This window comes from Zingiber officinale, chromosome 4B, assembly GCF_018446385.1.
Source record: "Zingiber officinale cultivar Zhangliang chromosome 4B, Zo_v1.1, whole genome shotgun sequence".
Classification (NCBI taxonomy): domain Eukaryota; kingdom Viridiplantae; phylum Streptophyta; class Magnoliopsida; order Zingiberales; family Zingiberaceae; genus Zingiber; species Zingiber officinale.
In genome coordinates, this window is record NC_055993.1 from 56,872,004 (window position 1) to 56,878,099 (window position 6,096).

The 6,096-nt window shown below is 39.2% G+C and overlaps 1 non-coding gene across 1 annotated transcript; it reads left to right on the forward strand.

Annotated features, from left to right (window-relative positions):
- Positions 1–4,378: 4,378 nt before the first annotated feature.
- LOC121978919 lies at positions 4,379–4,484 on the forward strand. Its single transcript, XR_006111243.1, has one exon. It is a non-coding gene; the product is annotated as a small nucleolar RNA R71 (small nucleolar RNA).
- The last annotated feature ends 1,612 nt before the right edge of the window (positions 4,485–6,096 follow it).

The following is a 6,096-nucleotide window of genomic DNA, read 5'->3' on the forward strand; positions in this document are numbered from 1 at the left end:
TGTAGTGAAGCTAAAATCCTTAAGGTTGAACCAAAACTAAAACTCATCACCATAAGATTCTTAGCTTATTAATGCTTCCCAAGATAGAAAAAAGAACTACAAAAAGTTTACTAGTAGCATCATGCGAACATCATGAATCGAGACAATAATCGTGCTAACATTTCACTTGAATCCAAGAAAGCATATAAGTGAAGATTTGATGTTCTCAAAATTTTTTGCCATGATTATTTCAAAAACAAGCAAAATAAAGCAACAAGCAATGAAAATAAGAACCAACATGAAAAACTAACAAAAACTAAAAACTGAAAACCAAACTAAACAATACATGACACCCCCCCAGACTTAAACTTTTCATCGTCCCGATGAAATCAGTATGGTGGAGGAGGTGGAGGTGGACGAGGGAAAGGAGGTCTACGACGTGGTTGGCCAATAGGAAAACTAGGAAAACCTGGAATCTCACCCAAGGATCTATGATACTCATATAAAGCATCAACTTGTTGGCTAGTAAGCGTCATACTCTGCATAAAATCTCTCATCCTAGCCTGATCAGTATCATAATCCTGCACAAACTCAGCCACTTGACCTTGAAAATTTCTCGTAAACTGAAAATGATTTTGTACCTCCCTAAACTGATCATCAGATAAAGAGAAGCGCCCCTCCAACATTTTTCGTTGGGAATCTTGCTTCTCATGAAGTGATTCTAGAGACGTACGAAAATCTGAAAAATCGAACCTAGAAGATCCCGTGCCATATGCAAAAGAATGCCTAGCAGGCTCCATGAAACTAGAGGGTGTCCAGATGACGAGGGCTCATGATGTGGCTCAGTGTCTCCAGGTATAGAAGGGTTATCCTCAAAATCTAACTCAGAAATTACCCAATTAGCCCGGTTACGAATAGTAGTTCGTTCAGGAAAAGGAAGAGGTAAAGGAGAACCACTCCTCCTAGGAAACGCGAAACCATTCTCATCCCGAACGATCATTTTCATAGCAAGACATGTATCAATGTCAATCATGTCATTACCATGAATTATTTCCAACCCATCAACATCAAGATTTAAATTACAAGCTATTCGGGTAATCAAACCACCAAAAACAATTGATCCCGATGATGCCCTAGCCGATCTCAATAAGGTATGAACAAAATGAAAACCAGAGTCAAATTCGACCTTATAAAGCATAGCCCATAAAGCATAAAGCTCTATTTTCTTAACCACCCCATCACTCTCTCCCCTACCAAAAATAGTTTTACTCATGACTCTATGTAGGTACCTAAAGATGGGGTTTTGCATATGGGAGGCCTTAGCTCTTGAAGGCTCATAAGGTTGATCTAACCCAGTTATTGCATTCCAAAAATGATTCCAATTAAACCTTGGATCAAACCTACGAGGGCTACCGGTGGTTATTCCAAAACAAGAATTAAAGTCACTAAATGCCCATAGAAATTCTTGATTCATTAATCTAAAAGAGATTTTTCCAAAATAATCATCTTCATTAGTAAAATGGACATCCAATGAACTTAAAAATTCCAAAACAAGACGAGGATATGTAGGCAAATGTGTGTACATAATATCACTCCAATCCAAAAACCCAATCATCAAATCTACATCTTCCCTAATTCCAAGCATATCAAGAACAGTTGGGTCCATATATCTAGTACACACTATCTTTCTATTGACAAGAATTGCAAATCTAGTTACTTGATCATCATTTCTGAACACAATATTGAATTCATTGTCATTACCTTCGTTGCGTGAAGTCCTTTTGCCTTTGCCCTTCACTGGTTGTTTTCCTTTGTCTCTTGATGGCTCCTTCTCTTTGTCTCCACTAGATCCACCACCTCCTTTGCGTAATCTCTTCAAAATATTGGACATCTTGATGAGTTTAGATAGGGGAAGAATTATTTAGAGTTGTGGAACTTCAAAGAACAAAACTTCAAAGAACAAAAGATCTTAGGTTAAGAGAACAAAAAGTCCAAGTCTTAGAGAGGAGGAGAATCAGATCTAAGAGATCTTGAGAGATTAGAGAGGAGTTTTTAAGAAATTGGGAGAGAAAGATATGTTTTGGAGAGTTGGGGGTGTGCGGAACACGGCCAAGATCTGGCCGTGTGAGGTAGGAGGTAGACTTTAGTAGTTCTCCTACACGGGCCGTGTAGATCTACACGGCCTCCCCATCTTTCCTCTCGGGATTCTTTGCACGGGCCGTGTAGATCCACACGGCCTCCCCCTCTTCCTTCTCTGGATTCCTCGCACGGCCGTGTCTGGGACACAGCCTCTCCATCTTTCCTCTCGGGATTCTTTGCACGGCCGTGTCTATGACACGGCCTATTCCTTTTTCCTCTCGGGAGATCCCACACGGCCGTGTCTGGATGACACGGCCTAAATACTTCCCTTCTCTGCAACCTTTGCCTGGCCGTGTATAGCACACGGCCCGACTCTGTTTTGCACCTAACCTAAAAACAGAATCAAAAGAAAGCATCAAACTAAAAGAAATTACAATACAAATCAAAACTAACTAAAAGAACCCTTGGGTTGCCTCCCAAGAAGCGCTTGTTTAAGGTCTTTAGCTCGACCAAACTTAATCATTCGCTCCTTTTCCTCGCCCTTGGAGGACAGATATACTTTTCATTTCCGTTGGGAGATCTTCTCCCAACATCTTCCACCACATTGTCTCCTTCATTTGGTGGCCTTCCATGAGGATGGAAATTCCATTCCTCAAGTTTATAAATGCTTGTCCTGCTACAAGCATTTAAAAGAGACGAGACATGGTTAGAGATATTAGATAAATCATATTCCAACTTTTCCTTACCAATTACCAAAGAAAGCTTATGATTTTTGACATCAATTATAGCTCCAGCTGTAGCAAGGAAAGGTCTTCCTAATATGATAGGAATCCTAGGGTCCTCTTCCATGTCCAACACGACAAAATCTGTGGGAATTACATTCCCATCCACCTCTACCGGCACATCCTCTATAATACCCAAAGGGTACCTGCAGGAATGATCGGCAAGTTGAAGTGCCATGGTAGTAAGTTTAATGTTTTTGAGACCTAATTTATTACAAATTGAATAGGGAATGAGGCTAACACTCGCCCCCAAATCACAAAAAGCTTTTTCAAAAAACTCTTTTCCTATGTTGCAAGGAATATAAAAGCTCCCTGGGTCCTTCAGTTTTGGAGAAGTGTTCTTCTCAAAAATAGCACTACATTCCTCACTAAGCGCAATGGTCTCGACCTCTCCTCTTCTTCTCTTATTTGACATGAGATCCTTCAGAAATTTGGCAAATCTAGGCATTTGTAGAATAGCATCAATAAGAGGTACCTCTACACAAATTTCCTTAACCTTTTCTAGAAACTTGCCAAATTCTTCATCCTTCTTGAGCATTGTAAGTCTCTGAGGAAAAGGGACAGCTTTGCTCTGATGGATCAGTGGAAGAGTCTCTTCAACCTCAATGGTACTCTCCCCATTAGCTTGAATCTGATTCGGTATAGGAGGAGAGAGCTCTTCTTCTTTTTGTTTCCCTTTTGAAGCAGTCACTTGGGAGTCTCCCAAGGTCCGTCCGCTCCTAAGCTCAATCCTATTGCAATGCTCCAAAGGATTCACATCATGTTTTCCTGGAAGCTGTCCTAGTGCTCTGGATGATGAGGAAGCTAGTTGGGCAATTTGACTATCCTGGATCTTTTGATGCTTTTCAGAATTATCCATTCTCTGAATGAGCTTTGCTAAATCTTGCTTCATTTCATTCTGATTTGAGATAATTTCTTCAAGCATCTTTTCAACATTTGACTTTGGTAAGCCTTGAGAAGATAGATGTTGAAAATTTTGTTGCCCAGCTTGAAAATTTGGTCTTGCCCCCATAGATGGTCCTTGATCTTGATTGTTTCTGTAAGAAAATTTTGGATGACTCTTCCATCCAGGGTTATAAGTATTTGAGTATGGGTTGTTCTGCCTTTGATTGTAACTCATGATTGCATCGCATTGTTCAAGTTGATTGATTTGTGCAGTGATAGCTCCCAATGGACATGAGTCATTTGAATGCTCTGAACTCCCACATACTTCACAAGATGTACTAATAGCATTGACCATATTAGCACTAGTCCCCATATTCTCAAATTTCTTTGTAAGAGCATCCAATTTTGCAGACAAAAGAGTGACTGCATCTACATCAAACTTCCCTGATGCTTTAATTGTTGGGTTTACAGAGGAGTAGCCACCACTTCTTTCATTTGCCCATTGATGATGATTTTGTGCTACACTTTCAATGATTTCTTCGGCTTCATCTAAGCTTTTATTCATAAGTGCCCCTCCAGCAGCTGAATCAAGGGACACTTTGGTATGATAATTGATACCATTGTAAAAAGTATGCAACACTAACCATCTTTCCAACCCATGATGTGGGCATTGTCTGAGCATACTATTATATCTATCCCATGCTTCAAAAAGAGATTCTGAGTCAGTTTGCTTGAAGCTTGCAATTAAATTCCTCATATGAGCTGTTTTGCTTGGTGGATAGAACTTATCAAGAAACTGTTGCTCACACTGCTCCCAAGTGGTGATGCTATTAGGGGCCAAAGAATTCAGCCATTGCTTTGCCCTATCTCTTAGAGAAAACCCAAATAATAGTAATCTAACTGCATCTGAAGGAACTCCATTCATTTTCATGGTCCCACATATTTCATAAAAGACCTCTAAATGTTGATTGGGGTCTTCATGAGGTCCTCCACCAAATTGGTTCTGCTGCACCATAGATATGATTGCGGGTTTGATCTCAAAGTTATTAGCCTCCACTGAAGGTCTTGAAATAGTAGATCGGAAACCTCTTGCATAGGGTGCTGCATAGTCCTTGAGTGGTCTATTTGCCATGCTCAAATGTTCCTGTTCTTCAATTTGCCTTTGCAGAATTCTTCTTTTATGGAAAGTTCTATCAATCTCAGGGTCGAAAGGAAAGAATTCCCCTGCAAAGTTAGATCTTCGCATACACAAGAACAAGATAACAATTGACAATTCAACAAAAAAGAAAAATAAAAGAATAAAAAATGCAGAATTGAATTTGTACACAAAGAATTAGCAAGAAGTGAAAGTTATACAAGAAAGTAAAAAAAACAGAAATCTAATGATTAGTTACAACTATGCAATATGAAAGGAAAACAAATGTTATGTTTAGTCTAGCTCAATTGATAATTCTTAATGTTATAGCGCAGTCCCCGGCAACGGCGCCAAAAACTTGTTACGCTCCGCAAGTGTACGGAAATGTCGCAAGTAATATAAAAGATTATCGTATCCACAGGGACTGGAATAAGCACTAGAAATGTCTCAATGCGAATTAGCTAAACAACTATCCAATCGTTTCAAAAGCAAAGTAAAGGTAAACAAATCTAATATTAGAGATCAACAAACAAGAGTTTAGTGTTTTGGGTTATGATAAAGGGAGATTCTAGGAGTTTCGGTTTCTTTGTAAGATTTCTTGAATGTAAATGGTTCACCAATTCTTATTCCTCAATTGCCAAACATGTAGAAAGTTGTCGGTTCCCTCTTGCAATAGACAACCGGCTAAGGACTGAGAAATGTATCTAAATAGGATTAATTAGACATGAACCTACGTTGTCCTTACACAGAAGCGCACCTATTACTATGCCTTCCTCGGATATCAACATAGAAGCCCACAACTTATTAATCTATAAAGATACAAGAAGCTAATCATAGAATCCATCCTACTCTCTTGAATATTCCTATTTCCTCTTCAAGATTATCTCTCAAACGTCCTTACACGGGCTTGCACCTGTCACGTGGATCCCTCGGATGATCGGGTGAGAGTTTATCTTTACCAAGTCCATAAGAAATCCAAACAATCAATCAAGAATGAGAATTAAGCACAAACCAACATCAATCATTCAAGATCTAATTGATACAAGCAAGATAATGTCATTGAAACAAGAAAATGGCAAATCCATAAGAGATTACATCAATCCATCATACAAATACTCCCTTATTCCTAGAATACAAGATCTACTCCATGAATCGAGGAAGAAAACCCGAAAGAATAGAGATTACAAGCATTTCTTGAATCCCCAATCCAAGAAAACAAGAAGAGGGGAGAAGAGA